This window comes from Silurus aristotelis (assembly GCF_946808225.1).
Source record: "Silurus aristotelis genome assembly, chromosome: 20".
NCBI lineage: Eukaryota > Metazoa > Chordata > Actinopteri > Siluriformes > Siluridae > Silurus > Silurus aristotelis.
In genome coordinates this window covers 4,267,587-4,277,586 of record NC_139593.1, presented here as the reverse complement: position 1 = coordinate 4,277,586, position 10,000 = coordinate 4,267,587, and the positions used below count along the sequence as shown (strand labels likewise).

The following is a 10,000-nucleotide window of genomic DNA, read 5'->3' as shown; positions in this document are numbered from 1 at the left end:
TTCTATTTTACCTTTTCTGTATGAGACACGTCACACACACTTTCCGTTCCGTTTTGTTTTTCACACACTTTCACAAACGGAATAAATAAAAAAATATTATGGGATGTTCTGGCTTCGACGTTTGAAATGGGTTTCACCCATTGTGAAGTTTTTTTTTTCTCCCTCTTTAAGGCTTCTCACAGAGGCAAATCAAGTACCCATTGAGGTGCTAGAACTCAGAGTACTTCACACAGTCACAAGGTCTGGCTTCTATCAAAACGATGACGAAATCACGGACGTTGTGTGGAGATCTTCAAGTCACTGGACGTTTTGGAAACAAATCGTTTTTTCGAAACATCTCATAGCTTTCACAATGCTTCATGTTTAACTCATCATGCTCTACGCTTCTCGGTTTATCTAAAACTCTCACCAACTCCCCGTGACTCATTTTGGCCTCCTTACTTTTATATAGAAGGAGGTATGAAAAAGTTTTGAGACTAGATTTATAACACGCCAGCACGAGGCTGCACGCACAGTCACAGAGAGCACCCACCTTCATAAGTCACTGGGCCAATAGACATCGTCCTGTCTACATAGGGAGCTGTGCAACTGGTGCTATTCTGACGTGCGCACCCTTTCACCAAGCTCCCCACACACGTGAGTTTCTCGCCGAAAACAACGTGATCTCACTTCCGTAACCCACACTACTCACTCTTGAAGATGAAGATCCAGCGTTAACTTGTCATGTATATTTTACAGCAAAGTGAAATTCTTTCTTTGCATTTGCGAAAGCTGGGGGCAGAGCGCAGGGGTCAGCCATGATACAGCACCCCTGGAGCACTAAGGGTTAAGCGCCTCACTCGAGGGCCCAAAAGTGGCAGCTTGGCGATACGAGGGTTTGAACCCCCGACCTCCCAATCAGTAACCCAAAGCCTTCACCACTGAGCTACCACTCTCTTTTGTCACCCCTGCGGAGATCCAGTGTGAATCGCAGAAGGTTCTTGAAAAAGAAGATTACCAGGACACATTCCAGATGTGGCAGGAACGCCGGGGGTGCCGTATTGCTGTGCAAGGGGACCATTTTAAAGGTGATCATTTGGAAACGTAGATAAATTAAGTACTTTCTTGTAAACAGAGCGAGTCTCCAAACCTTTTCAAAGCACCTCATATATATATATATATATATATATATATATATATATATATATATATATATATATATATATATATATATATATATATATATATATATATATATATATATATTCCTATTTTAAAGAATTAAAGAATAAATTAAATCCAGCCCTGGAGCACCTCCAGCTTTTTCTCGCCGGCCTCTTGAGTCTTGGATCGTCGATTTGGAGAGTAGAGGAATTAAAATTCTCGTCTATTCGCCAACAATCGACTCCAGCTGACATGAAAACTCTGCCGGATGAAGCCAGCGACTTCAGTGCAGTGCGACTCCAGCTTCAGACACGTTCCAGTTTCACGATGCCGGAGCTTCTGAAGCAGAGCAGGCGGATTCAGACGCCTCTCAGCTCGCGCTTGCCAGATCTGCAGAAATGTTCGAGGGATGAGAACTGAACATTTCACGCTCAACACGAGCTATAGATGCTTTACTGACACACGACTTTGTATTTTGTAAACACACACATTTGAAATTCCTTCAAAGGTCTTTTGGCTGTTTTACATTAACTTGTGCATACACGCTTGGCACAATCCTGCAGCATGCTGTTTCAGTGTTTTACAATCCGAAGGTTGGGGCCTCGAAGGTCCAGTTACTCCTCAAAAAATGCTGGTTGCCAATATGCATTTAAACCCCCCCTAGAGGTATATTATTGAAGGAAATCATTTAAAATAATTTATTAATTAACATTTATTTAGTTGTTATTTGGTAGTTGTGGCTACCAAATTTGGACCATGTGTGTTTCCCTGTGCTTATTATACTTAGTGGGAATTTCTTTTTATAGAACATGGTCTAGATGAGTAGAGAAGGATGAGAGGCACATATGGAAGGGATCTTGGCTGACTTCTTGTAGATGTGTGGTGCTGCATGCCAGATTTGAGTCGGTACTAACTCCCATATGTGCACCCACAGGATCCACATCTAGACCAAAACCACATTTTGCTGATCAGGATGGAAATCGTCCGAACCTCCCGACAAGGTCACGCGTTCCTGTTGTCGTTCAAAGAACATTCGGTCCCTATAACGACACGAATACACGACCCGGCCGAACTTAACCGCGCACCAAGCCTGAGTAACTCTTTAACTTGTTTTCAAAGTCGTGAGGTCAAAGCGGATAATTTATTCGTCACGAGAGCCGAGGAGAGAAAGTGACACGAGGTTTATGAATGTGAAATGAAACCATCAGTATTGTCAGAACCGATTCCCGCCAGACATGCGGAAATCGTTTCTGACCTTACAGCTACTAAAATGCAAACGTTTTAATTTTTTTTCTTATTCGGGCGAATTAATTATCTTGCGGCTTTAATAGTCTTTAAAGAAAGCACGTGAATTTTTAAACGCACACACACACACACCCCCAAACGATGCATTGGTAAATGAGCTGCTCTTACATTTAGTCTCGCTCAAGTAATTAACTAAAAATCCCACTGAGGCATTTTGCACTTGATCTGCTCATTTTTCTTACAAAATACCAATTTCTGCATAATTCATGTTTACATTTCAGGCTAGTTCATGTTGTTACATGGTTATTATAATTTTATGACACATTAGCATGGATTTACATGTCCCCTCTGAATACTAAAAGCAATGTCAAGATATGCAAGTACCAAAGTTTAAACTTCTGCCCCACCTCGGTGTCTGTACCCAATTCTGTGTCTGTGTGCCCTGGTGTTAGCTTATGACTCTCCCCCCCTGCCATTACTCCTGCCTGGGTGTCTACTCCTGTGTTTGCCTCTATCCCTGCCCCTGCATGTGCAAATGCTCCTGTATCTGCCCCAAACCTTGTAGCTGCCCCTGTGTCTGTCCCAACCCATGCCTCTGCATGTGTCCCTGCTCCTTTCTCTCCTCCTGTGTTTGTGACTATCACATACCCCATACACCTGCCTCATTTTTTGCCAACCTTCTACCCATATTTTTGCCCCCTGCTCGATATCTTCCACTACCCATGCCCCTGCATGTGTTCCTGCTTCTTCATCTGCTCCTGCATTTGCTACTGCACATGCCCCTGTATCTGCTCCTACACCTGCCTAAATCTCTGCCCATGCATCTGCCCTGGGTCTACCCACTGCCCTGTATCGGCCCTTACCCATGCCCCCGTGTCTGCCCCTACACCTGCCTCAATCTCTGCCCATGCATCTGTCCTGGGTCTGCCCCCTGCCCTGTATCTGCCCTTACCCATGCCCCTGTGTCTGCTCCTACACCTGCCTCAATCTCTGCCAATGCATCTGCCCTGGGTCTGCCTCCTGCTCTGTATCTGCCCCTACCCATGCCCCCGTGTCTGCCCCTACACCTGTCCCAATATCTGCCCCGCCCTATTTCTGCCCCACCCACACCCCTGCATGTGCTCCTACTTCTTTATCGGCTTTATACATTTGCTAATGCCCCATGCCCCTGTATCTGCCTCCACCACTGACGCACACATTTCCAATGCTAATATTGCACCTTGTTTTCCACAGTTTAGACACAAATGTATGTAGAACTCATCCACAGGAGCATTTACAGAAGACATTCATGAAAACCATTTGTAAAAACTCATTCCCTTGAGATAAATGGTCATTTCCTCCATACATGGCTTCTTAGTTTATGTAAACAATTTCCAACTATTCAAGTCCAAACGTAGCTTCAGAAGACGAACAGGACGAGTCTTAACCGGATTACGCATTGCTTCTGCATTGTGTTCAAAAGCAATCAATGAAATTCGGAAGAAATTGTTCCAGTGAAAATCTACTCAAAAAGCAATTTGAGACGAATAGTGAATAAACCGCACGGCCTTAAGCGCTCAATCCTTATAGGATAATGTCTGTTCGATCCCTGTGTACTGTACGAACACTAATCCGGCATGTTCCGATTTCTCCAGCTGAGTTTATTACAGCAAAAATATCGATGCAAAGCAAAGGTCAAGAGAAAGAAAAATGCTTCCCTCGAGATTTCTCATTCCTGCAATTCCTTATCTAATAAAACCCTGACCTGGAAGCATCCCGCTGTTCTTTGAAGGCTGGATGAGTCGTCCATCACACGTGATGATCCATAGTGAAGTTCAGATCCAGAAGTTATTGAGTTTTTTAGAATCATGACACTAGCATGATCCTACTTCTACTGATAAATGGGTTACTTGATGAAGGCATTGGACTTGGACTGGTCATGAGTTGAAATCCCACCCACACCAAAATCACACTTCTGGGCCCCTGAACAAGGCTCTTAACGGAAAATGGAAACGAATGATTGAGGTATGGGTGGATGGATCGATGGAAGGATGGATGGATGGATAGATAGATGGATGGAAGAATGGGTAGAAATTTGGATGAATGACTGGATTTATGGATAGATGGATGGATGGATGGATAGCAGGGTTTTTGGAAGGATGGATGGATGTAAGGACAGATAATTGGTTTAATGGATAGATGGATGGTTTAATGGATGGATAGTAGAGTGGGTGGATGGATGCATAGATGAATGTTTTATTTAATGGATGCATGGATGAATAGCAGAGTGGATGGATGGTTGGCTGGATAAATGAATGGAATGCAGATGAGTAAATATAGCAGTGCATGATCAGACAGCTGGATGGTGAGATATTTTCATAGACAAATGGAAGAATGGATAGCATGGTGGCTGGATTGATGCATGGACTTATGATTAGATAAACGGTTTGATGGATAGATGCATAAATGGAAGGGAGGATGGATGTGTGGATGGATTGATGGATAAATGGAAGAGTAAATGGAAGATGTGTGGGTGCATGGATAGCTGGTTGGATGGATGGAAGGATGAATGGATGAATGGACAGATAGAGGCAAGAAAGGGTAGATATTTGGATGAATGAATGGATTTATGAATGAATGGATAAATAATGGCTGAACAGAAGGGTGGATGAATAGGTGGATGTATAGTTTGATGAATGAACAGTGCATCGACAGACAGATGGATGGATGGATGCACATTCTTATAGGTAGATAGATGGAATCATGGAGGTCAAGTCAAGTCAAGTTTATTTGTATAGCGCTTTTCACATTGTCTCAAAGCAGCTTTACAGAATTTAACAGTTAAGGTGTACGATGTGTATTTATCCCTGATGAGCAGCCATGGCGACTGTGGCAAGAAAAAACTCCCTTAGATGTTATGAGGAAAGAATGTGTTATGTGTAGGACTTAAAAGATAAGTTTTTAATCTGCACTTAAACTGGGAGAGTGTGTCTGAGCCCTAAACAGAAGTCTGGAGTTTTGAGATCTCAGGGAGCATGATGGATTGTGGCGTGTTAGAAGACTGGGAAGATACATGGGAGCAAAAGCATTTAGTGTTTTGTAAGTAAGGAGCAGTAGTTTGAAGTCGATTTTAAATTTAACAGGTAGCCAGTGTAGGGATGAGAAGATTGGGGTTATATGGTCATATTTTTTCGACCTTGTGAGAACTCTGGCTGCTGCATTCTGGACAAACTGAAGCTTGTTTATTAATGATGCAGGACATCCACCTAGTAATGCATTACAGTAGTCTATTGTGGAGGTCATGAAAGCATGGACGAGCTTCTCTGCATCAGATATAGATAACATGTTTCTTAGCTTAGAAATATTTCTAAGGTGAAAAAAACCTGTTTTTGTAATTTGGTTGATGTGATTTTTAAAAGACAATTTGCTGTCTAAAATAACTCCCAGGTCTTTTACTGTTGAACTAGTAGTTACAGAACATCCGTCTAAATGCAGGTTGAAATGCTGGCGCTTCTGTGTACTGGTTTTTGGGCCGATAAGCAAAATCTCTATCTTATCAGAATTTTATAATAGAAAGTTATGGGTCATCCAGTCTTTTAATTCTTCAACACACTCAGTTATCCGAGCTAATTGAGCTGTATCGCCTGAATTAGCATGAATTATTTTCCCTGTCATGTTTGTCTGTGCTTAACGAGATTTCTGCGTTTCTCAGTTTCTGTCTCGCCTGGAAATTTAAATGAGTAGCAACCAAATAAATTCTTCCCGTACTCCCAGACCACCTGATCACCGTCAGAGCTTTTGATCCATGATTCAGCTGCAGTTGTTTTTTTCCCGTATATTCAAGAAACACATGCATTATTGAATAGTATATTTGAGGCGCCGTGATTTTCTCCACCTCCATCGATCACTTCGGCAGATGCTTCAGTGGGGAAACCGAGCGAGTCGAGCATCGCTGCATTTTCGGATCCTGAGTCAATTTAAAGTCCTCGGCCCCGAGGAACTTTTCATCATAAATAAGCGTTTAGATCGGCCCGAGTTACAAACGGAGTTTATCTCCAATGAATTCAGATATGAACCCATTTCATATGGATAGATGGTTGGAGAGATGGATAGGTGGATGGATGGTTGGTTGGAGGGATGGATAGATATTTGGATGGATGGAATAATAGAGGTATGGGTGAACAAATAGATAGATAGATAGATAGATAGATAGATAGATAGATAGATAGATAGATAGATAGATAGATAGATAGATAGATAGATAGATAGATAGATAGATAGATAGATAGGTGGACAAATTAATGGATGGATGGTTGGAAAGATGGATAGATGGAATGATAGAGGTATGAATGGGCAAATAGATAAATGGATGGATGGATGGAATTGAATAATAAAGGTGTGGGTGGACAAATAGCTAGACGTATGGATGGGTGCATGTGTAATGGATGGTTGGAGTAATGGATTGGTGAATGGATGTATGCATAGATGAATGAAATTATGGAAATATGGGGAAACATGGAGTAATGGATGAATAGATTAATGGACAGAGGGATAGATATATGGAGGATGGGTGTATGGATTATCTGGGAAAGAATCTAAAACTGGTCGAATAATCATATTCGAGTATTTAATGGACTTGTAGGTCCTCATTAACGCACTACAAGTTTTGAAGGACGCATTGAAACAGAAAATCTTCTGAAAACTCTGAGCACTTTTGCGTTTTTCAATAGCAAAAGATCTCGTCCAGTTACTTTACAGCATTGCAAAGTCACATCAAAAGCTATGCTAATCATCACACAGCGGCTTAGCACTGTTTTATTATTAAATATTCCAAATTCAGTACAGCAGCTTTAGCAGGAGTCACTCTGTAGGTCAGATTTACATAAAACTCACTTCATAATGAATCTGTTTCAACGATTAATGGAATGAGATTTTTTTCCCTCAGATGATACGTTTGCATCGAAAATGTTCACAGGCTTTGTTTTCTGTCGCCCTTTTTCTTCTAACGAGCCACCACAGCGGTTTGCTAATCGTTCTTATATGTGTAAGCTGGCCAAAAGGAATCGGAACACAGATTTCTTTTTTCCTCAGCGTGTGGTTCTTCGTAAAAAAAACACGACTTAATTGTGTCTTCGGATGTGCTAGAAATGGGCTAAACTTTCTCTTCCCTTTCAACTAAGAGTCCCGAACCTCTTCCAGCATGACGATGCCCTGTGCCCAAAGCCAGCCCCATGAAGATATGCCACAAGGGTTCTCCTGCTGGAGCTCTGACCCTATTGAACCCCAATTGAATTTTTCATGTTGACTGCACCCCCAGGCCTCCTCACCTCACCTACCTGACTTTAAAAACACCCTCGTTGCGTTTTATTGACAGATCTTCCCCAAAGAGTGGATTTTATTTTAAGGGGAAACGAGGACTAAATATTTGACTAAACGTTCAAAAAGGAGCACATAGAAATCTTATGGGCAGGTGTCCACAAAATGTTTGGCTACACAATATGGATTTGTTTTGTCCAATCTCAATGAAAGTAGTTTTGAAAAAAGAGTCACTTGCGATTTCTTTTCTCCTTTTTTAATAGCTCTGTTACAGAGTTTTTTTATTACACACCCCCTGCTGTACGAGTTTACTTCTGCGACTCGATCTCCTTCGGTCCTCATCGCTCATGGTGGTGCTGTTCACGGTTCTTTAAATCGAGTGGAAATGGGTTTCAGTCCCACTAAAGACACGTCTGTCAGGCTCTGGAGATGTGTAACATGAAGCATGGCCGAGTTATAAATCTGAGTTATTTATGATGTCGCTCTCAGCTTGAGGAAGCTTGGGGCAGTGAGGAGACCTTACACAACCTGCAAACTTGCAGAGTTTACAAATGGCAAAGACTGGGAGTGCTGTGATTGTGTGGTGATTTTGAAGTATTTCAGGGTTATTGTGTAGTATCTTTCGGTATTTTGGAGTATTCTGTGGTATTTGTGGATCATTGTTTGGTATTTTAGAATGTTTGAAGGTATTTGGGGGTATTTGGCATCTTAATTGAGGTGATAGTTTAGTAGGCATAAGACTTTGGATGAAAAGCCTAGTGAGGTCAAATCCCAACCACAACAAGCTACCACTCAAGGGGTTGCTTTAGGGGTTAAGGGGTTTGTTTTTGTTTCACCACATAGCTGCTCAGTTGTCTGAGATAAATGTAAGTTGCTCTGATAACGCGGTCTGCCAAATAGCATGAATGTAAATGTAGTGTAATTTGGGATATTGTGTGTGCTTGTGGTATTTTATGATATTCTGGGGGTATTTTGAGAAATTCTGTGAAGTGCTTAATGGGGTTTAGAGTATTCTGTGGTATTTGGGAGTATTTGGCCATCTTACTGCAGGTGGGAACTTAGTGGTTAAAGCATAGGACTTTGGATCCAAAGGTCATGAGTTTAAATACCAGCGACGCCAAGCTTCCGCTCCTAAACCCCCAAAGCAATTCCTTTAACCCCATAGCTGCTCGGTTGTCTGAGATAAATCTAAGTCGCTCTGGATAATGGTGTCCGCGAAACGGCATGACTGTAAATGGAGGGTAATTTGGCATATTTTGAGGTGCATGTGGTATTTTATGACAAATTTGGGGGGTATTTTGACATGTAGTGTGGAGGGATTTGAGTATTCTTGTCTGAGATAAATGTAAGTCGCTCTGGATAAGAGTGTCTGCCAAATACCATAATTCATATCATAATTTGTCATATTGTGGCATTTGTGGGGGTGTTTTGTGGTACTGTATAGTATTCAGGGGTATGTTGAGCGTTAGTGTGGGGTGTTTATTGGTATTTATTAGTATTTTGTGGTATTATGTGGCATTCTGGGGAATCTTACGTATGTACTAGTATTTTGCGGCACGTTATGTTATATTTGGGGGTGTTCTGGGGTATTTTGAAACTATTCCAGGGTATATTTTAGGGGTATCCTGGGGTATTTGGGGGTTATCATTCAGGAAACTTTAGTACTTAATGCTATTCTTTAATATTTAGTGAAATTAGTTGGCATTTCAGGTTATTCTGGGGTTGTTTAGAAGTTTTTTGAGGATGTAGTGGTATCTTACAGTGTTGTGGGTTATTTGGGGTTGAGGGATAATCTTGTGTATGTAGTGGTAATTTGTGGTGTTCTGGGACATTCTAGGGTTTTATTTTGAGTATCTAGTGGTATTTTGGGTTATATTTGGTGCTATTCCACGGTATCCTGGTATATTTCTGGGGGTATCCTGTGGTATGTATGAGTATTTAGTGGTATTTTGGGTTACATTCTGGGGTATTTTAGAGTACTTTAGGAGATTTAGTGGAACAAAGTGTCATTATAGACATTGTAGGTGTTTTCTGTGGTATTTAGTGGTATTTAAACGTATGTATTGGTATCTAGTGGTATTTTATGATATTACGGGGGTATTTAGAGGTATTTGCGGTGTTATTATGTGGTATTTTGTGCAATATCGGCGCTCCACGATTATCTGCTGATGACTGGGAGGTTTAAAGATCATTATTCGGTTCTGAAACTCGCATAAAGCCATTTTCCTGAATACTTATTGAGCTTCACATGATTTCTGCCTCTAATAAAGCAAATGATTCTGAATTTTAGCGCCAATGTGTGAAACGGCTGCTCACT

At 41.5% G+C, this 10,000-nt stretch overlaps 1 protein-coding gene across 1 annotated transcript in view; it reads left to right on the top strand.

Moving 5' to 3' along the window:
* The window catches only part of LOC310715973 (somatostatin receptor type 5), a 26,524-nt gene that overhangs the window by 11,776 nt on the left and 4,748 nt on the right, over positions 1-10,000 (top strand). The window lies entirely within an intron of this gene.